Source organism: Dioscorea cayenensis, chromosome 9, assembly GCF_009730915.1.
Source record: "Dioscorea cayenensis subsp. rotundata cultivar TDr96_F1 chromosome 9, TDr96_F1_v2_PseudoChromosome.rev07_lg8_w22 25.fasta, whole genome shotgun sequence".
Taxonomy (NCBI): domain Eukaryota; kingdom Viridiplantae; phylum Streptophyta; class Magnoliopsida; order Dioscoreales; family Dioscoreaceae; genus Dioscorea; species Dioscorea cayenensis.
Genome location: NC_052479.1, coordinates 22853349 through 22868382, shown reverse-complemented (window position 1 = coordinate 22868382; position 15034 = coordinate 22853349). Strand labels below are relative to the sequence as shown.

Here is a 15034-nt window from a genome sequence, read left to right as displayed (position 1 = left end):
TTGCTCCGCCTAGGACAATCGTTTCAAGTGCAAGAACTCTCTATAATGCTTCCTAATTAATGCAATAGTGAGTCGTGGAAATCCTTAATTACATAGTCCCAAATCTAAGGTCAACCATGCCTAACTCTATACATGTCCCGGAGGAGAGATTGGATAACCTCTCAACCTCACACTCGCATAGAATTGCAATGACCCCTAGGGATTCCAAGTGATAAATCACTTCCTAATTATTGACAAGGTCCCCTTGCGTATATCCTGCAAGTGCACGGGTTTGTCGAAGTAATAATCCCGGGTGAGCGGGGTAGAATCCACAAGGAGTAGGGAGTAAAAACACTTAATTCGATTCTTAGCTATGTGGAGTATCAACAATGATAAGTGTGGTAATGATTCAATTCTCAACAATTAAAAGCAACAAGTAAGAGAGCAAAAGTAAGGAGGAGGCAAGGCAATCGATAAAGATGGGATACTCGGATGATGCTTCACCTAGGAAAATCGTTTCAAGTGCAAGAACTCTCTATTATGCTTCCTAATCAATGCAATGGTGAGTCGTGGAAATCCTTACATACATAGTCCCAAATCTAAGGTCAACTATGCCTAACTCTATTCATGTCCCGGAGGAGAGATTAAATAACCTCTCAACCTCGCACTCGAATAAAGTTGCAATGAGCTCTAGGGATTCTAAGTGATAAATCGCTTCCTAATTATAGACCTAACCCTTTGGTCCAGGCGGAAGGTCTCTAGCCACAATTAAGCCCTAGATACTAAGATCCCCTCAACGCTTCACTCCATTGCACGCGCAACTAGGCCCCAGCAGAGGTTCATCCCTTAGACCATTCACTCTATTATGGCCGCAAAGAACTCAAGGAACGGAGGTATAATCTATCACGTCAGAGGGGAAAGGGGACGCTCCTGTACCTCTCGACTCACCCTCTCAACCCTCTCCAACCTAGCTTTGTCTAACCCTCGTGGTGTGTCACTCACTCACAAGGTTACCAACAAGAACTCTCAACCCTAGTGTCACTCTAGGGAAAATGTTCATACAATCAAGCATTCAAGGTTGGAACTCACAATAAACATCAATTTATTGAAAGCATAATAAAGAAGTTCAAAGAAACGAATACATCCTAGGGTTCACAATCACCCAAGTACCCACTAGGGGTTTAGCTCTCCATGGAGCTAAGTACAATCAAAGAAATTGAATGTAAAAGCAATGAATCCATAAAAAAACCCCCTCGATAGTCGTGTTGATGGTCTTGCGGAGAGTCCTCTACTTGTCGTCCAAGGATTCCCTTGTCCGGTATAGGATACGCCTCGACGGAAGCTCCCCTACCAATCTTCTTCCTCAGGAATGACGATGTCGGAGCCGTAGAACCTCTCCAAAAACCTTGGCCAATACCCCTCAAAAACCTTAGTCGAAAACTCTATCAAGTTGGGGAAAAAGATGGAGAAAAAGAATACCAAAAATCGGGGTTGAATTGGCTTTTAAATAGGGTCGAATCGGGCAACTAAAGCGGGCGTGGACGCTACACGCCTGCGCGTACTTCCACACGCCTGCGGATAATTTTCACACGCCCTGTGGATTCTCTCTTCTCGATTTCTGCCGGCCTGCGCTTTGAACCCGCTCCCTAGCATCTCACACCTGCCCCTATGTCTTCGCTTTGAACCTTTGCAAGATCTCCTCCAAAATAGGTGCATTATGATCCACATTGTCCTATTTCCTTCATACTCAGCCTCACAACCATACCTGCATAAAAGTAACATAAAAACACACATATTAATGTAAAAACCTGAGAAAAGTAATGCTCGACATAAGGAAAGAATGCTTCACATTCATATCACACAAGCACTTATCAATTATAGACCTAACCCTTTGGTCCAGGGGAAAGTTCCCTAACCACAATTAAGCCCTAGATACTAAGATCACTTCTACGCTTCACTCCATTGCACCTGCAACTAAGCCCCAGCGGAAGGTCATCTCTTAGACCATTCACTCTATTATGGCCGCAAAGAACTCGAGGAACGGAGGTAGAATCTAACAGATCAGAGGGGAAAGGGGATGCTCCTATACCTCTTGACTCACCCTCTCAACCCTTTCTAACCTAGCTTTGTCTAACACTCGTGGTATGTCACTCACTCACAAGGTTACCAACAAGAACTCTCAACCCTAGTGTCACTCTAGGGGAGTATTCAAACAATCAAGCATTCAAGGTTGGAACTCACAATAACCATCAATTAATTGAAATCATAATAAAGAGATTCAATGAAACGAATACATCCTAGGATTCACAAATACCCAAGTACTCACTAGGGGTTTAGCTCTCCATAGAGCTAATTACAATAAAAAAAATAGAATGTAAAAGCAATAAATCCATAGAAAACCCCCTCGATAGTCATGTTGATGGTCTTGTGGAGAGTCCTCTACTCGTCGCAAAGGGTCCTTCATCGGGCCTAGGATACACCTCGCCGGATCGGTGCTAACGAAAGCTCTCCCAATAACCTTCTTCCAAACGACGCACGATATTGGAGCCGGAGAACCTCTCCAAAACCCTAGGCAATACCTCTCAAAACCCTAGCCGAAGCCCTCTCTCAAGTTGGGGAAAAGATCGAGAAAAGAATGCTAAAATTGGGGTTGAATCGGTTTTAAATAGGGCTGGAATCGGGGATCCACACGCCCCTGTGGACGCCCCTGTCGATTTCTCACACGGCCGTGTGGAATTTCCACATGCCTGTGTGGATTCTCTGTTCTGCAGTTTTCTCAGCCGACTATGAACAATGCTGCTATAGTATTTTGCTACAGTGTTCCCTGTGGATACGACTACCGACTCACCAGGGTATTTTTATTACTTCGACAACCCGTGCACTTGTGGTACACACGCAAAAGGTGTGTCAAGTTTTTAGTGCCGTTGCCCTAGAATAGGCATTTTGGAAACACCTTGCACTTTGCAATTTTAGCTATTCATAACTTATTCTATTTCATATTTTCTTATTCATTCATTATTCTGATTTGTTTTCTTTTCTTTGGTTACAGCCCCAGGTTATGAGCCGAGGAAACCCTTCGACATTGGTTGAAGGAAATCTGGACATTGAGCGAAGAATTCATAGAAGGGGAAAAGTACCCATGCAAGAATAGTCTAATCAAGATGAGATAGCAGGTGAAGGGTCTGATAACATGGCAGAATAGAATGAGCAGCAGAGGACACTCTCAGATTATGCCAGACCCGTAGTTCTTGGCACGCAGTCTAGTATTGTGCGGCCACCAATCACAGCTCAGAATTTTGAGCTTAAGCCAGGCTTCATCCAGATGTTACACTAGTCAGTATAGTTTAATGGTTTGGCCGATGAGGATCTAAATAATCACATAGAGAACTTCTTTGAGGTGTGTGACATGCTCAAGATTAATGGTGTTATAGATGATGCTATCAAGTTAAGGGCCTTCCAATTTTCCTTAAAAGGGAGAGCGAAGCAATAGCTACATTCATTAACTAGAGCATCGATCACTACATGGGAGGAGATGGTAGAAGCTTTTCTTGCCCGATATTTCCCTCCCAAAAAATGTGCGAAGCTTAGCAATGAAATATCCTCTTTTGTGCAAACAGAATTGGAGTCTCTATTTGAGACATGGGATAGGTTCAAGGAGCTCCTGTGAAAATGCCCTCAACATGGGTTCCCCGAGTGGATGATTATTCAGACTTTCTATAATGGGTTGAATGCAAGCACGAAGTGGTTACTTGATGCTATAGCATGAGGTACCTTAGGAAGCAAGACCCTCAAAGAAGCCTGACATCTCATTGAAGCAATGACTATGAACAGTTATCAGTAGAATACAAGGGACAGAGAGAAGATAGCCTGACTTCATGAGATTGATGCAATTACTTCATTGGTGGCCTAGGTTGAGTCATTAAACAAAAAGTTAGACGCTCTAACTTCTCCTAGAGTAGCAGCCAAGACTAGTTACACTGGGTGTGGGGGAGGACATGCTCCATCTGAATGCCCGATTTCTATTGGTGGTACATCCTCGGTGGAACAAGTGGATTTTATGGGTAATGCAATGAGAGGCCAAGGGAATCCATATAGCAATACCTACAATCCGTGGTAGAGGAGCCGCCCAAACCTTTCATGGAGTAATCAAGGGCAATAGAAGACTATGGTACCACCCGATTTCCAACAACAACAATAAGCACCGAACATGGAGAACCGAGTTTCAGGGTTGGAAAACCGGATGACCGACCTAGAGAAGGCCTTGACCAAGTTCATTCAATCGTCGGATACAAGATTTCAATCGGCTAAGACCACACTTCGCAACCACACCGCATCATTGCACATCTTAGAGAACCAAGTGGGCCAAATTGCGAAGTCACTCTCAGAAAGACCTCAAGGGAGTTTACCTAGGAACACAGATATAAACCCAAGAGAACATGTGAAGGCGATCACTTTGAGAAGTAGTTGTGAAGTTGAGGGTAGGCTCTCGAGTGAGAAGACCAATGTTGAAGCACCCGAGGTCGTGGAGGTTGAGGAGAGAGCCAACAAATAGAAAGAGGTGGCACCCCCACCTTACAAGACAAGAATCCCTTACCCTTGAAGGTTGAAGAATGACCAAAATGATGAGCAATACAAGAAATTCTTAGGTCTATTGAAGCTATTACACATCAACATTCCATTTGTAAAGGCGTTGCTCAAATGCCTCATTATGCAAAAGTTCTTAAGGACCTCTTGACCAATAAGAGGAATTTGGAGGATAGTATATCTGTGATTCTAGATGCTTCATGTTCGTGGTGTTGGAAAAGAATATGCTAAACAAGAAGAAGGACCACGGAAGCTTTATCATTCCATGCAACATTGGTAATTTGGGTGAAGAAAAGGCATTGGCGGATTCAAGAGTTAGCATCACATCATGCCTTATACTTTCTTCCAGAAGCTAGGCTTAGGAGAGCCTAGACCCACTCGGATGACACTTAAATTGGCAGACGCAACAATTAGGCATCCGAGGGGCATCATTGAAGACGTACTTGTGAAAGTTGACAAGTACATATTTCCTGTAAACTTTATAGTGTTGGATATTTATGAGGATGTCGGTGTTCCGCTGATCCAAGGCTCTTATTGATATAGATAGTGGGGAGTTGACTTTATGAGTTGGTGATGACAAATTGACATATTGAAGCCATATCACATTCTATTGATTTTGATGATACTTTGTATTTCCTTCACACTACTAGTGAGCTAATAGATGAATACATACAGGAAATGATGTGTCCAGACCATATGAAGAGATGTTAGATCAAGAAATGGAGAACGAAGAAATCTTATCACTTTGTCTAGAGGAGAAGATGCAACCTACCCCAGAAATCATTAAGAGGATGATCCAAAAGATAAAGTGAGTAAGGAGACGCCACACAAAGCACTCCAAGGCTAATAGGGATGTGCAAGAACAGCGTAAGGGTGACAAACCCTTGTGTGGTAACAAGCTCGATAACTCCCCCTCTACCTTGAAAAGACTATGTTCATCATGCTTTCAGGTTGTCGGTTAGAGGGAAACCTTCATTTGTGAGCCCCAGTGAGGTAAGAAGAGGTACATAAAGCTTAGTGACGTTAAACAAGCGCTTCTTGGAAGGCAACCCAAGTCTTTACTTTTTTTTTAGGGCTTAGTTTAGTATTTGCATGAATAAGGATTTAAGTGTTGGTGTCTTAATTTTTACATGCTATTGTTGTGTTTTTCTCGTGGATCATTCGTGTTTTTGTATGCTTAATTATGATTGGCGAAGTTTCTTGGTCATTTGAACATGTTTTTCATGATTCTCTGGTCAATTTTTCATAGTATAAGCAGGCTCTATGTTTATATGAGTGTGCGAAATTTTCTGCAGAGTCTGTAATTTTTTTCAAGTCATCCAAAGAAGACACACGGCCTAGTGGGTAATTAGCTCCATGGAGAGCTAAACCCCCTAGTGGGTACTTGGATTGTGAACCCTAGGATGTATTCGTTTTATTGAACCTTGTTATTATGATTTCATTAATTGATGTTTTTATTGAGTTCCAATCTTGAATGCATTGATTATATGAATACTCCCTTAGAGTGACACTAGGTTTGAGAGTTCTTGTTAGTAACCCTTGTGAGTGAGTGACACACCACAAGAGTTAGACAAAGCTAGATTGGAGTGGGTGGAGAGGGTGAGTCGAGAGGTAGCGGAGCGTCCGCTTTCTCCTCTGGTGTGATTTATTCTACCTCCAATTCCTCGAGTTCTTTGAGGTCATAGTGGAGTGAATAGGCTAAGGGATGACCTTCCACTGGGGCTTAGTTGCGAGTGCAATGGAGTGAAGCGTTGAATTGATTTTAGCATCTAGGGTTTAATCGTGGTTAGGGACCTTCCGCCTGGACCAAAGGGTTAGATCTACATATAGGAAGAGGATTTATCACTTGGAATCCCTAGAACTCATTGCAATTCTATACGAGTGGGAGGTTGACAGATTGTTCAATTTCTCCTCCGGGACATGTATAGGGTTAGGCATGGTTGACCTTAGATTTGGGACCATGTATTAAAGGATCTCCATGACTCATTAATGCATTAGTTAGGAAGTATAATAAAGGGTTTTTGCACTTGAAACGATTGTCCTAGGCTGATCAATATCCGAGTACTCCATTTATATCGATTGCCTTACCTCCCCTTTACTTGTGCTCTTTGACTTTTGTTTGCATTACATCTTACCACACAAATCACTATTCATATTTCTCTTAGTTAAGGAACAACATAAGTATTTTTACTCTCTATTCCCTGTGGATACGATACCCACTCACCTAGGATTTTATTACTCGACAAACCCATTTACTTGAGGGACATATGCAAGGTGCTTGTCAAAGTAATAAAATCAGTGCCCTAAACTCAAGGGACATACGCAAGGGACATACGCACGGGTTCGTCGAAGTAATAAAATCCCTGGTGAATGGGCATCGTATCCACAGGGAGTAGGGAGTAAAAATACTTAATTTGTTTCTTAACTAAGCGAAATATGAATAGTGATTTGTGTGACAAGATGTAATGCAAATAAAAGTAAAAGATACAAGTGAGAGAGCACAAGTAAAGGAGAGGTAAGGCAATCGATAAAAATGGGGTACTCGAATATTGATCCGCCTAGGAGCAAAAACCCTCTATTATGCTTCCTAACTAATGCATTAATGAGTCGTGGAGATCCTTTAATACATGGTCCCAAATCTAAGGTCAACCATGCCTAACCCTATACATGTCTCGGAGTAGAAATTGAACAATCTCTCAACCTCGCACTCGTATAGAATTGCAATGAGTTGTAGGGATTCCAAGTGATAAATCCTCTTCCTATATGTAGACCTAATCCTTTGGTCTAGACGGAAGGTCCCTAGCCACAATTAAGCCATAGATGCTAAAATCACTTCAACGCTTCACTCCATTGCACTCACAACTAAGCCCCATCGGAAGGTCATCCCTTAGCCCATTCACTCTTCTATGACCGTAAAGAATTCAAGGAATTGGAGGTAGAATAAATCACACTGGAGGAGAAAGGTGACGCTCCGCTACCTCTCAACTCACCCACTCAACCCACTCCAATCTAGCTTTGTCTAATTCTCGTGGTGTGTCACTCACTCACAAGGGTTACCAATAAGAACTCTCAACCCTAGTGTCACTCTAAGGGAGTTTTAAAATAATCAATGCATTCAAGATTGGAACTCAATAAAAACATCAATTAATGAAAGCATAATAGTAAGGTTCAATGAAACGAATACATCCTAGGGTTCACAATCCAAGTACCCACTAGGGAGTTTAGCTCTCCATAGAGCTAAGTACAATCAACGAAATCAAATGTAAAAGCAATGAATCCATAGAAAACCCCCTCGATAGTCATGATGATAGTCTTGTGGAGAGTCTTCTAGTCGTCCAAAGGTCCCTTTGTCCGTTTTAGGATACACCTCGCTGGATCGGTACCAACGAAAGCTCTCCCACTAACCTTCTTCCAAATGGAGCGTGATGTCAGAGCCGTAGAACCTCTCCCAATCCCTAGCTAATACCTCTCAAAACCCTAGATGCAGTCCTCTCTCAAGTTGGGGAAAAGATGGAGATAAAGAATTCTGAAATCGGGGCTGAAATCGGCCTTAAATAGGGCTGGAATCGGGAATCCACACGCCCATGTGAATAATTCACACAGCCCGTGTGGAATTAACGCACAGGCATGTGGAATTTCCACACGTTGTGTGGCTTCTCTGTATAACTCCTTCTTCAGCCGGCCGTGAACAGTACTTGCTACAGCATTTTACTACAATGTTGCTACATTACCTGCTATAGTACCAGTCCAAAACATTTCCCGAAACCATGCTTTCATCGAGGTAACGTAAATGGGCACACGTTTACGTCGTAGATCGCATTGCTTTTTCAATGAACGGCCGTGTTGGTGGAGATCTTGTTACACATGCACAAGCCAGAATACTTAGAATGTGACTGCCTCTGTGCCCCTCCAAATCATTGTGGTAGCTTGAATACAAGGAGGTTGGCACATATTCTACCATCTTGAACCCGACTTATGTCTTCGCGTTTGAGCCTTCTCAAGATTTCCTGGGCTTTTATCAAGTCTTTAGAGTGGTCTTACGGATTTGACACCACGCTTCTCTTGGAATAAGGTTATTGGGGGAGCCTTCGTTGGCACCGATCCAGTGAGGTGTGTGATAAGTGCTTGTGCGATATGAATGCGAAGCATTCTTTCCTTATGTTAAGCATTACCTTTCTCTGGTTTTTACACTAATATGTGTGTTTTTATGTTACTTTTATGCAAGTAGGGTTGTGAGGCCGATTATGAAGGAAAAAAGCCAATGTGGATCATAATGCACCGATTTTGGAGGAAATCTTGCTAAGGTTCAAACGTGAAGACATAGGTCGAGTGTGAGATGCTAGAGTGTGTGCCAACCTCCTCGTATTTGACTTAGCACAACCATTTGGAGGGGCACAAGGGCAGTCACACTCTAGCATTCCGACTTATGCACATATAACAAGATCTCCATCAACTTATCCGTCATTGAAGAAGCAAAGCGATCTACGACGTGAACGTGTGCCCGTTTGCGTTACCTCGATGAAAGTATGGATTCGGGAAGTATTTCAGGTGGGCACTGTAGCAAGACACTGTAGCAAAATACTATAGTAGCACTGTTCACAGTCGGCTGAGAAAACTGCAGAACAGAGAATCCACACGGCCGTGTGGAAATTCCACACGCCCGTGTGAAAAATCCACAGGGGCGTTCACAGGGGCGTGTGGATCCCTAATTCTAGCCCTATTTAAAACCGATTCAGCCCCAATTTTAGTATTCTTTTCTCCATCTTTTCCCCAACTTCAGAGAGGGTTTCGGCTAGGGTATTGAGAGGTATTGGCTAGAGTTTTGGAGAGGTTCTACGGCTCCGACATCATCATCTCTTTGGAAGAAGGTTGGTAGGGAAGCTTCCGTCGAGGCGTATCCTATACCGGACAAGGGGATCTTTGGACGACGAGTTGAGGACTTTCCACAAGACCATCGACACGACTATCGAGGGGGTTTTCTATGGATTCATTGCTTTTACATTCTATTTCTTTGATTGTACTTAGCTCCATGGAGAGCTAAACCCCTAGTGGGTACTTGGGTATTTATAAACCCTAGCATGTATTCATTTCTTTGAATCTCTTTATTATGCTTTCAATTAATTGATGTCTATTGTGAGTTCCAACTTTGAATGCTTGATTGTGTGAATACTCCCCTAGAGTGACACTAGGGTTGAGAGTTCTTGTTGGTGACCTTGTGAGTGAGTGACATAGTTGACCTTAGATTTGGGACTATGTAATTAAGGATTTCCATGACTCACTTGCATTGATTAGGAAGCATAGTAGAGGATTCTTGCACTTGAAATGATTGTCCTAGGCTAAGCAATATCCGGGTACCCCATCTTCATTGATTGCCTTACCTTATCCTTTACTTGTGCTCTCTTACTTGTTATTTTTACTTTTGAGAATTGAATCATTGTCACACATATCACTATTTATCTTTCACATTGTTAAGAAGTGAATTAAGTATTTTTATTCCGTACTCCCTGTGGATACGATACCCACTCATCCGGGATTATTACTTCTATAAGCCCGTGCACTTGCGGGATATACGCAAGGGGATCCTTGTCAGTATGCCCTAGGCCGGATAAGGGGACCTTTGGAGAAGAAGATGATACTCCACAAGACCACCGACACGAATACCGACTGGTTTTCCTATGGATTACTTGTTTTTACTTTCGATTTCATTATTAATTGTATCTTGCTCCATGTAGAGCTAAACCCCCTAGTGGGTACTTGGATTTTGTAAACCCTAGGATGTTAATGTTTCTTTGACCTTTTATTATACCATCCTTAATTTATGTTTTTAATTGAGTTTCAATCTTGAATGCTTGTTGAATGATTTCTCCCTTAGAGTGACATTAGGGTTGAGAGATCATCTTGGTAACCTTTGTGGATGGGTGACACACCATAAGGGTTAGACAAAGCTAGATTGGAGAGGGTTAAGAACGTGAGTCGAGAGGTAGCGGAGCGTCCCTTTTCCCCTCTGGTGTGATTTATCCACCTCTAATTCCTAGAGTTCTTTGCGGTTACAATAGAGTGAAGAACTAAAGGATGAACTCCGCTGGGGCTTAGTTACATGAGCAACAGAGTGAAGCATTGAAGTGACTTTAGTACCTAGGGCTTAATTGTGACTAGGGGCTTTCGCCTGGACTAAATGGTTAGATCTATACATAGGAATAGGGTTTATCACTTGGAATCCCTAGAACTTCGTGCAACTTTGCATAGTATGAGGTGTTGAGACTGAATGATTTCTCTGTCGGGACATAGTGTGGAGTTAGCACGGTTGACCTTAGGTTTGGGACTGTGTACTTTAAGATTTCCACGACTCATTAAGCATTTATTAGGAAGCATAATAATAGGTCTTGTACTTGAAACATTAGTCCTAGGGTTAGCATTGTCTGAGTACCTTACTTCTATCGATTGCCTTTCATCTCACTTACTTAGGCCTCTCGTTCTTGTTTATTTTTTTCCCCCTACATTACACTTTATCAAAACAATCATTATTCATCTTCACTTGGTTAAGTAGCAATTTTAGTATTTTTATTCCCTACTCCCTGTGGATATGATACCCCACTTACTTGGGATTTATTACTTCGATAAACCCATGCACTTGTGGGTCACACACAAGGGGCGTTGTCACCGATTCACATGGGGCACATTTTAGTAGAGTATGTGAGGCACTAGGGGTAGTATGCGAGAGTCGGCATCTTCTTCTAATGCCCCTACATTACGAGACTTATCATGGGGATGGGTCTATTGAACGCCATTCGAGGGCCCGACAAGATTATAGTACCGTCTCCACTCGGCATAGAGACCATGCATTTGATGGGCATGGTGAGGAGATATCAGCCAGGGGTTTATGTGATGGTTATGCCCAGCAGAGGGATCCTAGCTTACACTTGAGACCCAGCAGGAGCCGATGGAGACAGAGGCACCTCTCACAGCACAAGAGCCATCTCTACTGCATATATTTTCTCCCACTCAAGCCCATGATCACTTTGAGAGGCTCGAGAGTGCTGTGGAAGTGTTACAGGCACACTTGGTAGAGATTTGCGCTACACAAGTCGTGAACCACACAGAGGTTATGGCGCGTCTCGACATCTTATAACAGATCCTCAAGCGAGACGCAATATCTCCCTTTGTGATGAGACGGAGGACTCCTCTGGCATCACTAGCACTAGCATCTTCACCAGCATTACCTACTTTAGCAGCAGCAGTAGAGCAGACAGCAGCAGACATCAAGGCTTGAGGCGTCTATTATTTTACTTGTTTTTGTATTTCATTCTGCATTATATTTTAGACTTGTATTACTCAGAAAGGATCTTCCTTCCGAGGTTTATTTTTTATTTTCAGTTGTTTTGAGTTGTATTTCATTTTTTTGTATCCTTTTTATATACTCGAGTTTATTTTTGTTTTGTTGAGCTTCACGGAACCCCCTTATGTATACATGCAGATGGTCTTGTGAGTATGGAATTTGAGGACTAGTCATGGGCACGGTCATTGTGATTTTCACATGGCCATGTATACTTCACAACCCATTGGAGCTCAACTCTCAAGGAACATAGCTCCATCAAAAGTACTATTAGGAGTTCAGTGGAGTATTGTTTCAATTGCCCACCTTTACATATGTTTCTTTAAATTGCTTTATATTTTATTGTGCTTGCATGTGTACATTGAGGGCGATGTACATCTTAAGAGCAGGGGGGAGTTCACATTACACATGTTCTATACTTACACTTTTATTGTGCATGCTCATGTAGCCAATGGCAGTTCACCTTAGTTGCAATGGTTGTATTCTTAAGTTTAGGAGAATTTTTAACATTGAATGTTCTCATGCTCTAGTTTCTACTTGAATTTTTAGGAATTTTTGCCCGATTGACACTTGTTGCACTACTCGCTCATTAAACCTTATGGAAACTCAAGTTTGATGTTTAAGGGACTAGTTAGTTTTGTCTCTTTTGTTAATTGTGTAAAAAAAATGGTTGAATGAAAAGAAAAAGAAAAGTTAGGTTTGTTTTGTTTATGCAGTGGGGGTGGAAAGAGCTACCACCTATAAAGTATGGAGCTACTCTCGTAAGTCGGATACTAGCTATGCTCTAATGAGTGAAAGAGCTATCTCATGGGATGAGTGAAAGCTACCACCCCGGTAGAAAGAGCTACCACCTCGAAAGTGTGAAAGCCACCTTTGCGGCCGCTTAGGAAAGGGCTACCTTAGAGGATGTATGAAGCTACTACCATCTCTTTTCTTTCTTTTTGTATATAAATAAGTCCCTTGTACTTAGAACTTTGAGGAGTACATGTTGGGTTGACTTGAGTGAGTTTACACACACTTACACGATATTGGGTTTGTTGTCATTTTTTATTCGAGTTTTTAGCTAGAGCATTGATTTTTCTTATTCGGTGTTAAAATTTTTCCTTACTTGTAGAATGCTTCCCTTGCATGCTTTTGGTGAAGCTAAGGTCAAGCACTTTCAATTCTTCCTTATTCTATGCTTTAATGTGTTATTTTTATTTTTTATTTTTTTTTTTGCTTGAGGACAAGCAAAAGCTTAAGTATGAGGGAGTTTGATAAGTGCTTGTATATTAGTAATACAAAGTATTCTTTTCTTGCATTGAGTATTACTTTTCTCAGATTTTATCACTTATACAAGTGTATTTGTGTTTTTTTGTGCATATAGGTTATAGAGACAATAGTGGAGGAAAGAAACCAAGGTAGATCATTGATGTACCTTGTTGATGAAATCTTGGAGTGAACAAACGTGAAGGCACAAGTTGTACTCGAAGACATGTGAGTGTCTGCCAACCTCCATTGTGCTTAAGTGAACATGCAAATTGGAGGGGCACAAAGGCAGTCACACTTATGTGTTCCGACTTGTGCATTACTAGCAAGACCTTCATCAATGTGACGTTTATTGAAGACGCAACATGATCTACCGCATAGATGTGTGCTCGTTCGTGTAGCCTCGATGAAAAGTATGGATTCGGAAGTATTTTGGCGGAGTACTGTAGCAGGTTACCATAACAATTCAACATAGTAAATTACTGTAGCAGTTACTGTTCATAGACCGCAGAAAATAAGTTTCCTGGAGATTCACACTGGTGTGTGGAAATTCCACACGCCCGTGTGGATGCCCGATTCTAGCCCTATTTAAGTCACGATTTCAGCCAATTTGAAGGATCTTTTGCCCATCGTTTCCTCATCTTTGGAGGAGCTAGCGGCTAAGGTTTGGAAAGGATTTGGCAAGGTTTTAGGAGTGATTCTAAGGCCTTTAACACCGCATTTTTTTGGAAGAGAGTTATTGGGGAAGCTTTCATCGGAATCGATTCGGCGAGGTGTGCTCTAGGCTTGACGAGAGAACCCTTGGAGAAGACTAGGGTACTCCACAAGACCATCGATACGGACTACAAGGGGATTTTACTTATGGATTGCATGTTTTTATTTTCGATTTCATTATTGATTGTATCTTGCTCCATAGAGAGCTAAACCCCTAGTGGATGATTAGACTTGCAAACCCTAGGATGATTTTGTCTCATTCATCTTTTATTATGTTTTCTTTAATTGATGTTTTAATTGAGTTCCAATCTTGAATGCTTGTTGAAGTGATTTTCCCTTAGAGTGACACAAGGGTTGAGAATCCATCTTGGTAATCCTTGTGGATGAGTAACACACCATGAGAGTTAGACAAAGCTAGATTGGAGAGGGTTGAGAGGCTTAGTTGAGAGGTAGCGGTCACAATAGAGTTCCAAGAGTGAATTATCCTACCTCCGTGTTCCAAGAGTTCTTTGTGGTCACAATAGAGTGAAATGCTAAGAGAGAAACTCTGCTAGGGCTTAGTTGCACAAGCGACAGAGTGAAACGTTATAGTAATCCTTAGTATTGGGGCGTAATTGAGACTAGGGTTTATCACTTGGAGTTCCTAGAGCTTTAAGCAGCCTTTCACAGTGTGAGATGTTTAGATTGAGCGATCTCTCTACCGAGGCATAGTGTAGGGTTAGTCACGGTTGACCTTAGGTTTGGGACCATGTGTTTAATGATTTCTACGACTCATTAGATATCAGTTGGGAGACATTATGATTGGTCTTCTACTTGAAGCAATAGTCCTAGGGTGAGCAATGTCCGGGTGCCCCACTTTTTATCGATTGCCTTTACTCTTATTTTATTGCGTCTCACTTTCTTGTTTTCTTTATTTCTTTTCTTTTCATATTGATATTATTCGCAACACTATTGATTCATCTTCACCATAGTTAAATAGAAATTCTTGTGTTTCTGATCACTATTCCCTATGGATACAACTACCGACTCACCAGGGTATATTTATTACTATAACAACCTATGCACTTACACTACACACGCAAACGGTGTGTCAGCACTCAGGTGGACAGGAAGGTCGACATGGAGCTTTGAGTATGACTCGATGCGAGTTTACTTCACGTGGACGAGCCCCATCGC

The 15034-nt window shown here is 41.9% G+C and overlaps 1 non-coding gene across 1 annotated transcript; it reads right to left on the bottom strand.

Moving 5' to 3' along the window:
- Window positions 1-3559: 3559 nt before the first annotated feature.
- LOC120269840 lies at window positions 3560-3666 on the bottom strand. The gene has a single exon (XR_005539472.1). It is a non-coding gene; the product is annotated as a small nucleolar RNA R71 (small nucleolar RNA).
- Between the last annotated feature and the right edge of the window lie 11368 nt (window positions 3667-15034).